We start from the raw sequence: 19741 nt of genomic DNA, 5'->3' as shown, positions 1-19741 counted from the left end.
TTTAAATTCTAAATGCAATTTAACTTAAAGTCTAACAAGTGTGAGACACCAGAACATCTGCTGGTCTAGATGAGCACATTATGTCAAAGCCACAAAGTTACATATGACATAGCATTTGCAAAAAATACCATTGTCATACAGCCATCATTGCCTGGAATCTTCTTGCTGTGTTCCCAGTGGAACAACTCTCATTCTAAACAACAGGGAACCATGATGGTTGTCAGATATATTTATAGAACCACAGTTATATACATAACTAGCATTCTGTTTCTCCCCTGGATGACATATGTCGTAATGCCGTGAGGAACCAACTGCCTGACTGGAAAGGTGTTGTCAGCTTCACTCACACCACTGGGAGCAGTGAACCTCTAGGGCCTGGAGGAGGCGCATGGTGACGCCAAGCTAGCAGCAGCCTAGCCATCCTGGAGTGGGACAGGTTTAAGTGTTGTCCATAAGGAGAGGATGTTCCTTGTAGTGTGGCATGCCACAGTAGTGGCTGGGCACTCAGCCCACCTATGGGCCATAGTGATGATTTGCATCTCCCAGTGTCCCAGTCTTTGTTAAGACAGGGGCCCCTCCTGTGTGTTTTTTTCTCCATGACAGATGAACAGGATTGAATAGTCACCATTCAGTTGACATAGCACCATAAGGTGCATACTGTATGCAAGAAGAAACTTTCTGCAGGTTCCCCTTTATGGAATGCTCCAAGGTCAGTTGATTGGCTACATAACTGGGTGATATGACCTTGGGCAGCAACTCTGGGTTTAAGTGTGGTGATTGATAGATAACAAGGGTAGCAAGCTATTGAGGGAACTATAGTTAGAAGCCACAGAGTTCTGAATGGACTCAAAAAAGTACTGTGGCCAAAGAAAGGACAGGTGATAGGACACTATCACCAGCTTTGGAGACCCGAGTACATCCAAAAACTGTATGTGCACATGAGGTAAGAAGAACAAAATGGAAAGATGGCTGTATAACAATAGAGTTTATTGCAAATTCTGTGTCATACATCACTTTGTGACTTTTTCGGTAGATCTTGGTATGCATGTGCATGTGCCCAAGACAGTGATAGTCACCGCCCTTGGAGGTTAGCAGGGGTGAAGTAGGACTTACATAATTACATTTTAGATCATCTGTCTGCCACTGTATAGGTTCAGGCAAAGCTGCTGCTTATCTGCTTATCTTTGCTCTCATTCTACTCTTAAAAGTGTCTCCTTGCATTATTTAATACAGATAACAACCTAGTATCTATAGCTTTCTTTTTACCTGTTCCCATTTTCCATCTAAATGTATTTCCTACTACTCACATCATTTTTATTTTTATCTTGTTACTCATATTCTTTCTGGCCCTATAGACAAGAAGCAGTGAAAAGCAAAGTCAGAACAGGACTGTACAGCACTGTATACTACATCAGCCCTGGACCTAAACATTCATTCCCACCTACTCAAGCACATTCAGAGAAGTATGAGACAGAGGAAGAGAGGTTTCTTTTCTAAATCGTAGTTCTAGGATATATTTACAATAAAACCATTAGGTGTGTGGAAAATCATTCATCAAAATGATAATTTCTTTTAAGATTCTATTCTGTATAGCATTAAAGGGGTGCCAAGGAGACCCCTCTATCTTTATGTGAGCCGAAACAGGGATGTTCATACCAGTGTACTATGTCCTTATGTGTCATCCTTGGCTCAGAGGTGTGTTGCCAAGGAGGCTGCCAGGAAAATAGTTGGGATGAGAGCCCTTGACCTGGTTGTAGAACCTGGACTAAGGAGCCTCATACTGATGAATGTGTGTGTTTGTATGCCTGTGTGTACTGCATTGCCATTGACACACATAAACATACTAATGAAATGCGTCACATGCATTACATTTTTTTTTTTAACCCATAAACAGCAATTTTATTTGTCTGTCCATGTATGTGTGTACATAGGTAGTATCATTCAGCCTAGTAGATTACTGTCATGGATTAAAAAAGGAACAGTTAGTTAAGCCCAGTACCCACCCATGCCCATACCAGTACCAATCTCTTGTCCTTTTCCTTTTATTTGTTTGTTTATTCCACCTGCAAAATCAATCTTTGTATGTCCACTGTAATGCACTGGTTCAGAATATAAGTGCTTTCTTAAAGCACATTTATTATTACTCGTATCTGAAGTTCATGGCTGGAGTCACAACACGGGCAGACAGAGTTTTTCGAGGGCATATCAATGATCTGTGTCCTCAGAGGCCCCCTAATTTGTGGATCTCGAAGTGCACAACTAAAAGGCAACTGGGAGCCAGTACTTGCAGTGATATTGCATGGCTTATGGTGAGGCTTAAGCCAGGATCTAGAGTAGAAAAAAGAGAGATTGGGTGTGTGAATTTTGACCAAGGACACAGACTGAGACAAGACCATAGGCAGAGACGAGGACTGGATTAGGGTTTGGAACAAACACAGAGGAAGGAAGCTAGGCTGACCCAGAGACTGGAGAAGGTCAAGACAAAGAAGACAGAAGATGGAACAGAGATAGAGACAGTGGACTGAACAGAGGCTAAAGTTAAACCAGGACTAACAGCTGAACTAAGTGTGTTAATAGACACACTAGGTTGTGAACATTATTATAGGGTGTTACAGGGTGAGAGTCCATAACAGAAACCGTAGTGTGTGCTGAGGGCGAGTCCCATCTGACAGCATTCACTGTGAAGAAGGTTAGTGAGTCTGGGAACTCGAAGGCCAGCAAGTTAGGAGACTTGTACGTAAGTGAGTCTGAAGCCTCTACCATGTTTGCCCTGGCGTTGAAGACTCAGCCAGATATACTGCAAATATGTCTGGTTAGCAGAGTTAGTGGAGTTAGAGTTGGTCCTGTGCTTTACTGCATGTAGAAAGACACTGGATCGATGCTGCATCAGAAAAGTTACAAGCTGCTGTTGTCCCATGGCATTTTGTAACAAGTGGGTTCAGGAAGAAGTGGTTATTTAGGGTTATTTGAGGAATCATAATCCATGACTGGGGTTCAAACAGAAACAGACTTAGTTATTAAGGGCATAGCTATGATCAGAATACCGACATACATAGCTGTCAAAACCAGATAAAAACTGTAAGAGTAAGAACTAGACCAGACATAGGAACTAGAAAACAGAAATGAAAACTAAGAGCAAATAATCACAGCTGGTACATCTTACATGTTGCTAAACACTCAGGCCAAGCAAGAACAGAAGAATAGACAAACTAGAAAAGGTAGCAAGAAAAAATACAGTGAATACAATGTATGAATCATGATATCCATCTTTCTGTTCTTGTCTGTCAGAAGCAGAAATAATCCTACTAACAAAATGAAGTCTATGAATGCTTCGTTTTGTCTTTTTAAATTTCACAATTAAATGCCCAGCCTACATACCCATCCTGAGAATTCTGAGGCTTTGTAAGTTAGGTTTTTGTGACTAGTGCAAGGGTCTTTAGTTATACCTACAAAAGGCCGGTGTGGCCGCAGGTTTTCATTCTAACCAAACAGGAGACACACCTAACTGTTGTTTGAAGATCAAGATTATTTAAACAAGTGAAATCAGTTGTGCTTGGTTGTGCTGAAAACCTGCAGCCACAACGGCCCCTTTGTTGATAAGACTGAAGACCACTTCACTTGTAAAGAATCAGCTCATCTACTTGTGGTGGCTGCACAGGAACTCTCAGGCTCACAGGAATAATGAACAGCGTGGGTGAAATCCAGCTGGCACTGATCTCAAAGAAAGAGAAAAAAAGGTGAGGGAAATGTTTATATTAAGGCTCTGGTATGTTTGAATTTGATGTGAGTCTGCAGGTGTGCTTTCTGTCTCTGTGGGCATGTATGAATTTGTGCTTGTGTGTGTTTGTTTTATGTCTATGCCTTTGTACAAGCCATATTCTGTGCTGTGAATAGACCAGTTGCGTAGTGATTTTTGCTACACCAACAGAAGCTGACCCTGTCACAGTTTTCACACAGCTAGAACATCTATGGTATTGGAGTTATTCTCTGGTGGACATACTTACAGTACTTCTGAATTGAGCTTGTGCTCAATGTGTGTGTATGTGTGTGTGGGCAGCTGCAGAAATGACCAGGCATTCCCTGGTCCATAGCTCTGACCAAGCCTGAGAGAACAGTGTGTGTAATGTCCGTAGTCACCAAAGCCTCATATCGCCCCACACACTCTTGTTATATTTGACATTGAGTGAGAGTAACTGGGTCGTTAATGATTCAGAGTCTCCCACTTGATGACATTTTGTTCTCTCTCTGCTGCTGCCATGGTAATGATGTGTTAGCAACTAGAAACATCTCAGTATGAATGTATTTTCCAGGTCACTCTCAAGTGAGTTCATCCGCAAATCACATTTTTGCCCTCTTTACAATTTAATGTAAGGGATATGTGCGAAGAGCTATTTTCTTGTCTAAAATTATACGTAATTGCCATGATGAGATCATTATTTTAGGAATCACACTCAACTGCACAATAACATTGCAGAGGATCAGAAACACCACTAACCTTTTGAGCCATTTGTCAAATGATGTGCTTACATGGGGTCTTTTGACAAATACAGCCGTTGTCCTAATCAGTTCATTACAGTGATGTATATAACACTGTTTTCAGAAGTCACATGTAATGCCATTGTTCAGTATTTTTTGAAAGAATTACTAAGGGTGTAGAGATGGAGGAAAGTGCATGCTGTTTGTCTCAGCCTCGTTAATCTGACTAATGCTGCTTCTCCAAAGTGTTTTTCTTCCTCTGTAAGGCCTCCTGGCTCTTCCCAGTGTGCCCACAGTCGTCTCTGTTTCCCTGCACACAGCTTGTCCGTGGTGAGGCTTATTAAATCACGCTCCTGTCAGACAGGTCTTTCAGGGGCTGAGGAGAATTGTGCAGTGTGTTTGCCCCTTCACGTAAATCCAATAAAGATCATTCTGTTTGTACTAATCTTTGTCGTTCAATTCATGTGCACGCATAAATGAGTGCCTGCCTCGTGGCACAGAGGAAAACACTTTATTTAAAAAGCTCAGGCTGGGGCATGGACGATATTCTAGACTTTGTTTTTTTTTTTTTTTTGGTTCAAGGAAGCAATTAATTCTTTCAGAATAGTTTTTAAAGGGAATATTACAGTGTACTTCTTACAGACTTTTTAATATATTTTCATAATTCCCTGCCTGTTATTGCTGTTGGAATAGAGAGAGCATTGTCAGAACCTTGATTAAGCCGCCCAATAATAGAAAATTCCCCGTCCATCCCACTTCTCCTCCCATTCACTGAGCAGGTAGAAGAGACAGAGAATTCAGAGACTACATCTACTCCATCACATTTGTTAGATAATAATAATGATCTATAATAATCTAACTTCCTGTGATGAATGCAGGGCCACCTGCAGCCTTTTGGAGCAAGGTTTTAATTGGATGGGGGTTTAGGTGATGGCAGAATGAACAGCTGCCTTTGTTAATGGTATTTCCACAGATGCAAATAGTATGGTCCTGAATGATAATTATGTAGCATATTAATAAATAATTTTATGGATAGGATATGCTCGTACGTTCACATAAAATCAAATGTGGTGTATACTGTATTAAGTTAAATGTACTGTGATACAGTATGCAGTATATTTAACTTATCACAGTCTCACAGTACATTTAACTCAACACTGTAATACATTCTTAAATACTTAAGCATTTAACATATTTCAGTAGACTAATGCACCAAAAGTACGCAAACACGCGCGTGCAATATAAGCTAGCCAGTACCCTAGCCGTAAGCAAGCTGTACCACTTTCTTGTAGTTCACCTGAGGAGATTTTTTTTTCTTTAACTGTTACACATTCAGCATTACGTTTACATTAAGTAAACTCATCACCACAGCAGCAGGACAATCAGTATCAGCACTGTATATCTAAACACAAAATGAAACTTAATAAGTAATGAAACTTAATAAAGCTAGCTAGCTGCTGTTTTGGAGCTTCCAATCCAATAACATGTTTGCACAGTATTTCCTCAGGCTTAGCTAGTTAGCTAAACAGCACTATCATGAAAATGTACACACAACATTCATAAGATTAATTTACACATATATACTCAATGTAATAACTGAATATTTAGTAGAGGTTTATTTATCTTAATCTTTTTTTCTAGCTTTTAAGGCTAGAAAATGAATTGAATTGTAGAGAACTGTAGAGTAATTCAGGCACCAGTAACTTTTGCTATCATAATGCTAATGAGGTGAAGAGTCTACGAATGAAATGAAATCAAATGCAGATGAAATCAGAAATGGTACAGAAAGAATAAAAAATATATATATATTTTTTATGAAGACAACAACAGTGGCTTTGTATAGTAGTCTCCCACACACCATGCTTTTACAGGCAGTGTTTTGGACCACTTGTCCAATTATGCCTTTAGCACATAAATTAGCGGAGAATAAGATTCTCCCTCTACAGCAGGGACAGATCAAAGAGCATGACTTAGGCCCTGAAGAGGCTCCTCATGCCATTGAAATCTCCCATTGCATTACCATCTGAATACACATCTGACATTTTCTGGAATGGCACCAAGTTTCTGTGGCATTGGGCTGTTTGTAAACCACATAAAAGGCCTTGGAACCTACTTACTGATGTGGTGATATGTATATGATGTTACAGATCTAGTTACACTATGCGTATATTCTCCTGTCCTAATTGAATTAACTAATAGGTAAGCCTGTGTTTTTATGGTAACATGTCATGCAGCTGTTAAATGAAAAAAAGCTTAGGTGTTATCGTAACATGATTCCTTTGGGTTTTGGGTGAAATATAATACAAGTTGTCTTGAGGTCTTAACCCTATGAAAGACTATACTGTGGGTGGTAAAGGAAGGTTGTAGACTGCAAGGACATACAATCTATGGTAAAACTATGCCCCGTCTTTCTCTCTCTGTCACTTAAATCCTCAGATTTGGTAAATGACCCACTCATAGCCATGGAAACCAGTATTCTTCTTCTTCTTCTTCTTCGTGTGTGTGTATGTGTCTAACATCTATGTGTATTAGTAAAGCAAAGAAGAGAAGAGGGTGGGTAAAATCTAGTGTTTACATTTAAAAGGCAAAATGAGCTGGGGTGACCCCCTGTCCTTTCTTTGAGATTTTGGTGGTAATTCCCTTAAGAACTCTTTACCAGTCACCTAGTTTTGTGTACTAGGTGGTCTGACTAAATACCGTGTTTGTGAGAGATGTAATATAAAATGTGTCACTATTTCCTCTGAGCCAAAAACTGCTCCAGTTTATAATAACATGTTTGAACTAGAATTATTATGACAGGAGGAACATTGATATTATCTCCCTAAATCCCTTTTAAATTAACCTACATTATGCAGCTTGCAGCCAATTTTTTATAGCCAATTTGTGAGTTGAGGCACTCCTATCAATTACTGGCTTGTGACGAAACATGATATTGGTGTAATATGGTTAAAAATGGTTAATAGATGGGTGTTAAAGGTGGAATTGATGCTGAGGAAATAATTAATGGACTGCTTTTGAGCAGACATCTGGAGAACTATGAGCAGTGGCCTTTAAATAGATATTAGCCATGTTTGCCCAATCCATGGGTTGTGTGTATGCCGTGACAACCAGACAAAAAAAAAAACCCCCAAAAAAACAGCAAACTGTGTTGTGACCAGAGCTGCTTTTGTAGGCAGTGAAGGCTGGGAGTAAAGCTTGTGAGAGATATGGCCCCCTCCGTAGTTCACTCCAGCACACTTGAGAGCATTCAGACTCTTGTTCTGTCTCTCAGCCAATCAACAGCCTGGTCTATTTATGAGGCTGAATAGGAACCCACTATCAGAGCAGCACCTCTGAACTAGAAAAAAATGTAGAGTACTCAAACACACACACACACACACACACACACACCATTTCAGCTCAACACTCTCCATCAATCTCATGTAGTCCTCTCCTTAGACACATACACACACTGTAACTGCATGTCACCCAGCCTTGTGTCTTTCTCACTGTGTGTGTCTCAGCAGATCTTTGTGCTGCAATAATGACTTCAGGCATGCTCAATCATCTCAACTCTGCCCAAGCTCACACTGTTCAATACTGCGCTCATACCTCACACACTATCAATCATCACGCCACCATGGCTGTCAGAAATGCCAGAAACATCAGAAACGCTTTTACCGAATTATTGTTTCACAAATAAAAAGCGGCAAGAAGGTTTAATGAGGCGTGAGCTAAAGGCTCGAGCGGGGTCATTATTACCCGATTTAATCTGGTTTATTTGTTTGTTTCGTGTGGGTAATTGTCGGCAGTGTTCACTGAACTGGTTTTGTATCACTGAACTGCAATCTGATAAATGCAATCTGTGGACCGTAATTAGACAAACACAGCTGCTTAGCTTTGCTGTCATTGTGGTGTGATCTAGTGTCTGTACACCTGCAAGGAAGTATGAAGGTATGCAGTTTACTGGTATTTGTTGTCTGTGCTGGTCTGACATAAGGTTTTTTTAAAGAGATTTACAGGTTAAGAATAGAATCCAAATAAGTCACATAGGAAGTCAATGTCACTACGAAGCCAAACCCTCAGACATTTTGATGTAACCATTGCAGACCTGGGATGTACAACGAAAGCGGAAAAAGCGAAAAAAAAACCCATCTTTACAGGATCTGGTTATTTAGAGCTCTGCTCATTGTGCTAAGCCATGTACACTGTGCTTTGAACAGGATTATGTTACAGGTTTGTGCGCATTTGTAAAGGGCAGTATTATCCTGGGCCAGGCGGGAAGAATAGAGACACTTTCAAAGGGAAATCGCCCACCATTGTTGCTCCATGCAACCATAGCTAACGGACGTCAAAAGCCTTTTTCAAATCGGTCCTCTTAACGGCAGCAATAATACCGTAGAGGTATCAGCCTTCCCATAAAGCCTTCCCAACCAGCTAATCAGCAGGGCAGGATTCCCCACAACATCTGCTGTGTGCTCAGATATGGGCTGGGTCTGCTTGTGGTGGCAAGTGGCAACCCCAGTGGGAAAGGAAGTCTGGATTCTAGCCCAAGGCATTTCTTCTCACGTTAACAGCATGTGTCCTGTTGGTGACTTTCACTATTACAATGATGATGGGATGGGTCGGTCACTGAATGTAATGGTATTTATAGTATACTCATAAATAAATAAATGCCCTGCTTGTACCTTCAACTACATATCTTAATTTCTTGTGATGTAAAATAGCTATTGGGATCACAGTCAAAACACCTTGTCCTGTGAAAGTAAACAGGTCTTGGCAAGGTTTAGTGAGAAGTCTGGTGTATGAGACTGTTGTTGATAATGTATGCCATCCACAGGTTCACAACCCTGGAGTTACCCCCCAGAGTGACACATTTTAGTGTTTTTCCTGCTCTAACACACTCACTTCAACTCAGGAAGGGATGTTAATCAGGTAATTAGTTGACGGAGGTGTGTTAGAGCAGGGAAAATACTAAAATGTGTAGGACATGGTGTACTGCAGGACTGGGGCTGAGATTGGGAACCTGTAGTGTGTGCAGTATACAGTAAGTAGGTAGTACTGGTCTGTGAAGCAATTCGTAGCTAGCTAATCCATGACAGTCAAGGATGCCAAATGGCCATGTGAATTATACTTAAAACAGAATTGAAACACCCAAATGGAGGTATTTTTCTAAAAAATACAATAATGATTAATGATTTAAAATGAATGAAAAACACTCATTTAAGTGACACTTCCCACTTGCCATTTTACTGTCAACCAGTACAGATTAATGTCTCAATAAATTTAAATTTATATGCACAGGAGCATAAATTTGTGTAGTAAAAATTAGTGTAGTACCAAAGTGCTTATTGTTAAAATCTATATTAATAATTCAGCACTTGGTTACCCAAAATGCTGGGCAATGTCTAAATAGAGAGAAATTAATTTAACGCAGAAAAAAATAACCCAGCATTTCAGAGTGCACTGTTTAATACGATTGGAGGTCTGATTTAGGACATAGTCGGATTTAGTAAAAATAGGGAGGGTCGGGGGGAGGTGCACGGCCTGAATGAGAGTGTGTGTGTGTGTTTGTATGTGTGAGAGAGAGACACCCTCCCTCTGTCTCACACACACTGAGGAAAGGGCAGAGCAGGACGCAGCACTAAACTCAGAAAGTTTCAGCTGGTGGATTAATTATGCACAGTTAGTTGCGCTGCCGCCAAAATAAAGGTAAGAACTATATCACAGGCTTTTTCTTGGTCATATTTTGTTCATTTTGATGTAGAAACAGAGCCGTAATAATTTTCATTGCCGTTTTGGAGAGCCTGTCCAAGCGCAGAGCTTCTGATGCGCCAGTTTACACACAACTTCTGAGTGCTTTAGTAACTTTGCGTTATCATAACTTGTGGATCTGAGCATACAAGTTTTATTATGGCTTCTTGCAGTTACCTAGCTAATAATCTAATTTTGGTCTGTGTGGGATGCTGATGCAAATGTGTGCAGCTTCCAACTATGCATCAATGCATGTAAATAACCAGCGCTGAGATTTCTCACTATTCTGCTACACTCAGTTCACCTTGTTACCTGTAGTAGCTTTACACTCCTGAAATCAGTAGAACTGTTACTGATTGCTTATGGTGATGGTCTACATTTTCATGATGACAAAAAGCAGTGTTGTGAGAAAGTCGCCATACTCCTCTATCCACTTACCCACCTTCTATTCAGTTCAATTCAATTCAGTTTTGTTTGTATGGCGCTTTTAACAATAGGAGTTGTCACAAAGCAGCTTTACAGAAATCCGTGTGTACACTCCTGGGCAAAAAACTCCTTGGCCAAGCCCAAAATGGCAAGATTTTAAGCTTTTAAAGGTCTTAACAACAAATCATTGCTCAGGAAACTAGCAAGAATTAAACAAACAGATAAAGGAACTTAGTATAGGATAGCTTTTCCCTTTGATTTCTTTAAAGGTTTAAGCCTTGTGGCCCTTGATGGGCTGCATCACATGTGGAAGATAACCAAATAATGAAGCATCTTTTAAGAAAAAAAAACATCCCAGATATTTCTTGGAAAATTTTGTACACTCAGACATGTGTTAGTTTGAATTTTACATCAAACATTTTAATCATTATCATGATTTTACCTTTGGTATAAGAAGATTATATAAGTGAATTTCCCTGTTTCTAGCTTTTCCTCAAACAGTTCACTGCAGCAAAAGTAAAGGAACAAATGGTGGCACAGGAGCTCTCAGGAGTGCATTTGTTTAGTTCTTGCTAATTTTCTGGCCAATGATTTTTTGTTAAGACCATTTAAAACTTAATATTTGCCATTTTGGGCTTGGCCCACTTTTTGCCCAGGAGTGTAATTTCATATTTAGATCCCTATAGAGAAAGCCAAAAGTTATATCAGCAAAGAAAAACTCCCTGAGACAACATGAGGAAGAAACCCGACTCGAATGGGAACACATCCTCTTCTAGGTGACACCAGATAGTGGGTTTATCAATAAATCATTACTCTTCTACACTGGTATACTATAAAGCCAAACAGTACCAAACAGGGCCGTTTCTCAACATTTGGGAGCCCTCTGTGACAACTTTCTCAGGGGCCCCAGCCACACCAGTGATATTATTTTATATGTAAGAGTGAAAAGAATCAATGCTTCGTTATCCTGTATGAGTAAACTGGCTGCTGTTTAGTCATAACAACTTACCATGTCATAGCCTAACACTTCTTACTAACTTCTTCCATTTCAGTTAAATCAAACGAGGAAGCAAGAAAGTGGACAAACTGACTAAATCCATTATTCCATTATTCCATTAATCCATTATGTTAATGAGCATTAATGAGCATTATTTTCTTACTGGTGTTTTAGGGATTCAGTTTCTCTTCTTCTGCTGTTTTTTTCTGTTTGCGTTTTTCTGCCCCAGATAGATATAAACGCTTCATGATCACTGCTTCAGGAGCTACAGCTTATACTGCTTCTAGCAAGAAATGATCCTGGTGCTAAGTGTGTTGAAAAGATGTTTAGTATGAACATACTGTGAATAAGAGTCCTTGAATGAGCACAGGACAGTCTTGATGATTACAGCAGCAGTTCTTAGGTATAAAGCTGTTGTGTCCAGGCAAGATTATTAATGAAGAAAGGGTGAGAGTTAGGCATAAACTGGTTTTGGAAAATCCAATCTTTAAGGTATCCATGTGGGACCATCCCCAACAGCAGAGAGTGGGTCACAAGTGCCATCATGCAGATCTAGAGGGTGAGAGGAGCCACAGCAGTAGAAGTGTGTCAGGATCAGACAACAACATCCCATCAGACAGCAGGAGTACACATACAGGTCGGCAGAGAGAGAAAGAGAGAGAGAGAGCAGATTATTATATATATATATACTCTTTTCTTACACTAGACCTCAAGGCTGCTTCGTCTAGGTTCTCTACATCTTGCAGGATTTAGACAGGACTTCGGTCGTTCTTCGGTCATCTTCTTCATTGCTCTGGGTGTTTCAAGCTAAGACACAGTTTGCACATTTTCATAATAGATAGCTGAGTGTGAGCCATAACAGAGAGTGAATCCTCTCTGCTGCTGTTGATCCATTTCACACTGACGCCAGGCCTGTATCTCTGTCACTGCGCTCAGTATTATTACAGTTCAGAACAAGTTCATTAGAGTTCACATTCGTTCAAAATGTATTTTCCTGTGATTTCAGGTGTTGGATTCAAGCTCTGATAAACAGAAGAAGAGGAGAGAGGTGAGTTCTTTGGGAATGTGTCATCCATTTTCTGTGACGTTCACTTATATCATAGCTGATGTGTGATATTGTCATTTTGGAAAATATGTTGGCTACTTGGTGTATTTGAGACATCTCGTCATTTCATACTTGGCACAAATTCTTTCCGGGTTCTGAATGGGCTTCACTGTCCGGCTGTTTACGTATGCATAGAAGCAAGAATGTGGCAAGAGCCACACTATATAGTTGTGTTACTGAGATTATTCTAAGAGCCACATGGCATATGTCTACTGTTGTATTGTACTGAGCGTGCACTGAGGTATTGTGATTGTGCTAGCTTTATTTACTTTATATAACTTAATTGATTAGCTGTTCTGTAGCCTCTGTCTTTCATCTGCTTTGTGACCTTGTCTTGCTTTGAGCGTTTTTAAGCATGATAGTCAATAACAATGCAGCATTCACCGAATATTCATTTTGTGCATCAGTAAAGTCAACAACAGAGTGAGAAGAGACCGTGAATGTCTGTAACTGATTCAGTTACTGTCACTGATTCCTACCCCTAGGTCCCCTGGCTTTGTTCAGTCCAGCATTCAGAATAAGAGCTTCTGAAGTCTCTGTTTGTCTAGTGTCTTACTTTTTCTTGATGTCTTTCAGTTGTGGTTTTCTGTTTGTGTGCATTGCTAACAACAGGGGGCAAAGAGAAGAGAGTACTGATTACTCTGATGTAGAATATACATGACTGCTTAGCCTTTTAATCAGCAATTGTTTTACTGAAGGACTCTGAAGAATATATTTGCTACTCTTAGAAATCTCACAGTGGTAGCTGTAGGATGTTCACTGCTGCCGGCAAATATTTGAACGTGACTTGAAAGGCTGTGCTGAAAAATCAATGAAACTTGTTCATATTCTTTGGCAAATGTTATTCATATGCCAATGGACTGGCTGTGCTGGATGTGCAGTGTTTTATATTAATCTGAAATGTGTGTGGTTAATGTAGAAGAAGCCCACATTACCCACATTCACCCTGCCTTTAATGAAAAGTCATCTTTATTTGGAACAGAAATTCTTCACTCCTCCTCAAATAAACTGTCCTTCAAATGCAGGTTATAGGTGAGGAAGCAGATTGATCTCTGCAGGTGGAAAGCCAATGCGATTAACCAGCAGGATCAAGATCCGACATGAGCACAAAGCCTGAGGAGTAGATTGAGAGGAGAGAGGAGTCAGGAGCCAGCTGGGTGCTGTGTAGAATTATCATATCTCACTGAAAAGCATTAAATAGAGTTATAAGGGGAGGAACCGTGAGCTCTCCCACAGGGAGCAGGCGAGACATAAACAGACAGAACCAGAGGGAGGCAGATATAGAAAGAGCTTCTTCTTTTTCTTCTTCTTCTTAATATGTTCAGCTTTTTCTTTATATTGTATGTTCATATCTTTTTCATACAACATTTTATTTTCACTACCTGTGTAAACTTCTATTGCTAGGCATTATCTTAACAAACAGTGTACTTTTCATTCTTAATGAGAATATACAGTATGTATATGAGAAATATATCCTCGTTGATATTTAAATCTAAATTCATGATATTATATTAAAACATTAAAATTTTAAAAAGTACAAAAAATACAAAAAATGCTGTCTGATGGGAAATAGTGATATAGTGCAATCAGCCGAACTTCATCATAGCTACAATTCTTCCTGTTACAACTTAAAGAGCTGTAAAGTGCAAGTTAATTTCATAGAAAAGAGGGCATAATCTTTACAGCTAAGTAACAGTGTCACAACATACTGTTTATATTTAAAATAATTAGCATCCTTCAGCAAGTTACAAATGTTCCATATGCTTTATGCTTTATGCATATTCATCAGCATTCTGAGAAACACATAGGAGCATTCTGTTACATTTTAATTTTGCTGTCAAATATTCCGTAACTGAATTAGATCTAATGATATTTTACCGTGAATATACTCTGTATTCTTTATGTGCAGGAAGTAGTGCATACTGAGAGTATTGTGATGCCTCTTTAGTGCACTAAATGCCCAATCTAACTATATTTGGGAGTCACCTGACAGGCATGCATAAATATTGCCTTAATAATCAGCAGAACCTCATAGTGAATTGTATTTTTGGTGTATTTTGATTATCTGTTTTTTTTCCCCCACTAATTCAATTCAATTCAATTTTATTTGTGTAGCGCTTTTAACAATGAACATTGTCTCAAAGCAGCTTTACAGAACATAAGAAACAAAAAGCATGCAAACAGAAACAAAAACACGCAAACAGTCCTAGATGTTAGACAAAATTATCCTTAGTGAGCAAGCCTGAGGCGACTGAGGCGACTGTGGCAAGGAAAAACTCCCTTAGATGATATGAGGAAGAAACCTTGAGAGGAACCAGACTCAAAAGGGAACCCATCCTCATTTGGGTGACACTGGAGAGTGTGATATGAACAATATCCTTTCTGCATTTATTTATAGTCACATAGAATTTAATGTGTATATTAATTGAGCTGTGTCTCATGTATTCATTTTTTAAAATTTTTTTTAAGCAGACTGATGTATAGCCATAAAATAGACAACATATTGAGACCTGAAAGATTTTCAATGTGTGATTAATATACAAATAACACACCAGCATGTCTCAACATAAAAGCTTCTTTAGCAGTTCTGTACCCACCACTTTGATTAGTAAAAAGCTACACAAATCTTCACAAATTAATTTCTTTTTTAAATTAAGAAATTAATTTGTGAAGATTTGTGTAGCTTTTTACTAATCAAAGTGGTGGGTACAGAACTGCTAAAGAAGCTTTTATGTTGAGACATGCTGGTGTGTTATTTGTATATTAATCACACATTGAAAATCTTTCAGGTCTCAATATGTTGTCTATTTTATGGCTATACATCAGTCTGCTTGAAAGTGTCGACATAGGTCCTATCACTGTAATATTTAATTATTGGCCTTTGTGAGTCGGTTGTAATGCTGCTCTGCAACAGTTACAAATGTGGCTAGCATATAAGCTACCTCAGTGAGTAAATATCAGTGTAAGGCAGGGATCCATTTTGTTTTGCTTGTTTTTTTTCCTTTCCACCATTTTGTTTTTATATTTATAGGTCTGTTTCACAACTCACTTTGTTTAGCATGTTCTTTGTTTCTATGTATCTGTAATTTGGTTAATTGTTGTTATATCACAAATGCAGATGAAGGATGGCTTTGAAAAGTGTTCATAATTTTAAACTTCTAATTTGACCAAAACAGATATTTGAGATATTCAGCATATCAGATGTTACTTTTTTCAAAAAGCTGTGAGTAGCTGCGGTCACATGGCTATTGGTTTTTCCGGTAATGAGAGTGATATAGAACAGATTGATACCAGGTGATAAAAACACGTTGTTATACCAAAAAAATAAATAAATAAATAAAAAATAACAGCATGAGTAAAAAACTTGTCAGCCAATCAGACTGTGAGGTACTTGTGGGGTACTTGTATAATTACATTTATACAACAGCACTGTTGAATTCTTTGAATCTGATTGGTCAGAAGGTGTCTAACGGCAAGGCTCTGACAGTAGTTCTAGCTGCAAGGCAAATCACAGGTTTATATTATATTAATGTGCGCATTCTAATACCTTATTTTTTCTATAGTAACTGCTCATACATAGGGACTTTATGTAGGATGTCCACATCATTTAAGGCTAATAATAAACGGATTAAAAAGGTGCTCTTAAGAAAAATATATCTTTCTTGTTATGTAGAAGCTTTCTGTAAGATGTTTATGGATGGAGTCTTCAGTGAGAGCGATTTGCATCAGTAATTTTACAGCCATGGGAAAGATTTCAGGACAGAAGACTTTGCGCTTTCTAGTTTATCAGTAACACGATAAGCTGCGTTATTTTTTTTTTTGGTCTTATTAACTTCTTGACAGAGAAAAGAGAGAAGCTGGAGGGGGAACAACTGTTTATAGCTGCTGTAATGTAAGTGATACCAGGAACTTGTTACAGGAAAAGAAACTACCTTGTTTTGCCATTCCACAACCATAAACTGAAAAAAGTTGTTCATCTTTCGGCTGCTGCCATTAGGAGTCACCACAGCAGATCATTGGTCTGTGTATTTGATTTGGCACAGTTTTTACGCAGGATGCCCTTCCTGACGCAGCCCTCCCCAATTTTTATCCGGGCTTGGGACGGCACTGAGAGCGCACTGTTGTCCCTGGCCGGGAATCAAACCCAGGCCGCAGCAGTGGGAGCGCTGTGGCCTAAGCACTAGTCCTCCAGGGACAGATAATTTGAAAAAAGTGCTATTATGTGTTATTCTTTAATAAATAAAAAATGTACAGTGCTGGCAAATTGATGTGGTGTAAGAGGAATAAAACAGTTCAGGGTTGACTATTTTCCTATAACTGCATGCCACATCATACGTTATTCCATACATGATCCCTGGTTTCACCGCATGTCTGTCACAATAATATGGCTAGTTTGTGATGTGATTATATTTGAGATGATGTTATTTCCTGACCAGTACATACAGCTTACTGCTTAAAACTCTAATTTGTGCCAGAGCACAATTTTGCAGCTCTTTCCTTGTCACTCTGTCAGCACTTAGTTGTGGCACCTTTCTAAAATATAATGAAAATTATGTCTTTGCTACAGTATGTATACATCCAGCTTTGCTACTGATAGTCCAGTAATATTTTGCACTTATACTCTGTCTATGTTTATATTGTTTACAATCTGAGAATGTTACTCTTGCCACTTTCTAACCAGTATTATCTGGTTTCCTTTCCGATTATTGAACATCATTAAAACTGTGTCTCTTACACTGTTTCATGTGTGAAGAATCTGTGAGTGGTTCTGCAGGCATGACCTCGAAAAGTCACTGATGGACATACACTTGTCGAGTGTCCATCAATATCCACTGGGAAGAGAGTGAACACATAGCCATTGAAATGTCCATTAAGTGACATGGCTGGGTGAACGGTTCATTGGCTGATAGATGCACATTAGAAAAGGTCACTCAACTGACCAGTGCACATCAACAAAGCCTCAGGATCAGCAGTCTGTTGACTTGTATGGCCTACACACTCAAAGCCCAAAGGGGACAGAGTTTGTGGATAGCATGGGAAGCTGTTTTTGCAATTAAAACATGTTTACTCAGTGCGTTGATGAATAAGAATTGCTACTCTCTTTAGGCTGTGCGGAAATGTTTTGCATATGAATGATTGTGTGTTGGTGCTTTCCTGCAATCAGTGATGAGTGTGAAATGTGGAACGTTATTAGACTTGATGGTGCAAATAAAAAAATTAAAAAAAAAAATCAAGAAAATATCCCTGAACTAAAGTGTACCCCAAAGTTGCCGCAGGTAGTTTTCAAAACTAGTAATTATGGATTCTAATTAGTTAAGGGTTTGAGGCAAATGAGATCTTACACGGCTTAACCTTCTTGGATTCAACATCATACTCACAATTTTAAAACGTTTCTGTACAATAATGGAAGTGGTGTGATTGGGAAAAGATTGCCATTAATTGCATTGCTAATCCTATATGTTTGATTAGGTGTTGCCACTGGGAGGTCAGCTGATTCTCCTTCACACTTGTGGGCTACAGAAAGCACTGATTTAATTTTCTCACAGTTTGAAAGAGGTATTGTAGGCTTGCAGACTAAAAATGAATGGCCAGCCTTTTTTGAAAGCAGTGAAGGGAAATGGATTGGTATTCACCTGCAGGAATTGAATGAGATTAAGGAGTGGCTGGACCTGCCCTATGCCATGACCTTTTCTGATTCTCATGCTGGATATTGGATTATTTCATGACAAACACAGTGACACTCCGTTGTGATTGATGACATCTACGATGTGTGCGTGCAGTTTTGTGTCTTTCCTTCTACGGCAGTCGCGATATCCCATAGGCATTTTTACACGTTTGCTTTATTTTAAAGAAATTAAACTCGAAACAGTACACTTCCTTTCATACTCCCACTTGCTATAATGAATTTCTCTCTCACTCTTACTCTCACTCATGCAGTTCTCACAGTCTTTTCTTCTCCTCTTCATCAGGGAGTCTGGCTTGTGCAAGCAAGGCACAATAGAGACAGGGATGAAATGGGGAGAAGCTAATGAGTGAACGCCGCCTTCCACTGTTACATATAGTTCTACTCTGTGTGGCAGAGAGCCCTTGCTCACAATAGAGGGGTTTCAGAGGTCTGCACTCCATTTGATTGTATTTCCTGGCACTGGGAATATACTGTTTGACTGTTAAGTGGGAGCAAGGAACGTAGACCACCTCCAGCGCGACCTTTCAGAGGAACAGGTGGGAATGAGTCCTGAAAATGTGGAGCCTTTTGAGATTCAGAAGAATGACTGCATGGTGAAAAACTCAGTTAAAGTACATCCTCATTCTCCTAAATGTACAGGCGATTTCATCTTAGTGACTAAGACAGCACCAGATGGACATTTTTCATTTACATTCTCTTAGTTGTTTTTTTTGTTGCCATGGTCACCTGTACTAAAGGGACACAGATTGCTAAGAGGACCTGTTTAAGTGAGCAGGTGCAGCAACTCCTGTATAACTGATTTGCATATGCACCAGCTAAATGATACACTTGGATGGAAAAATCGACAGTTGGTAGATTATATTACATATTTTTCATATTAAGAGGTTTGTTAAAATAAATGCTATATCATAATTTATTGTTTCAGACCCACAATTTCTACTTGTTTATCTACTTTTTTTTTGTTATCACTTAACCAACCCCTTTGCTCTGTGATATGTCGAAAAGTGAGAATAGACGGGTAATTGCATTTCCGAACAATGGAGCATCAGCATGCCGAAAGCACTGGCAATGCTGTTAGTCAGCAGATCCTAAAGCTCATGAGAAAAAAAGCCCTTTGATTACGAATAGTGCTGGAATGACACAAGCAGTGCGGTGAATAGGCTTCTCTAAAAGGCCTGAGGTCACTGATTTTAGCAGAGATTCACTGTATGACAAACACCCCCCCCCCACCACACACCCCACACCCCACACACACACACACACACACACACACACACACACACACACTAACTAAAACATTAGCATCACAATAATTATC

General features: G+C 39.3%; 1 protein-coding gene across 19 annotated transcripts in view; it reads left to right on the top strand.

Annotated features, from left to right (window-relative positions):
• Window positions 1-19741, top strand: part of nrcama (neuronal cell adhesion molecule a) — an 80697-nt gene that overhangs the window by 20320 nt on the left and 40636 nt on the right. For 14 of the 19 annotated variants that reach the window (XM_026919149.3, XM_026919156.3, XM_026919146.3 and 11 more), the window contains exon 2: window positions 12639-12680. The gene's annotated coding sequence lies outside the window, so the exon portion shown is untranslated. Of the gene's footprint in view, window positions 1-10025; window positions 10168-12638; window positions 12681-19741 lie in introns of those variants that run through there. The other 5 variants (XM_053236788.1, XM_053236786.1, XM_053236787.1 and 2 more) reach the window with 1 other exon arrangement.

Source organism: Pangasianodon hypophthalmus, chromosome 9 (assembly GCF_027358585.1).
Source record: "Pangasianodon hypophthalmus isolate fPanHyp1 chromosome 9, fPanHyp1.pri, whole genome shotgun sequence".
NCBI classification, from domain to species: Eukaryota; Metazoa; Chordata; class Actinopteri; order Siluriformes; family Pangasiidae; genus Pangasianodon; species Pangasianodon hypophthalmus.
The sequence above is the reverse complement of the archived record's forward strand: the minus strand, read 5'-3'. Positions and strand labels throughout refer to the sequence as shown.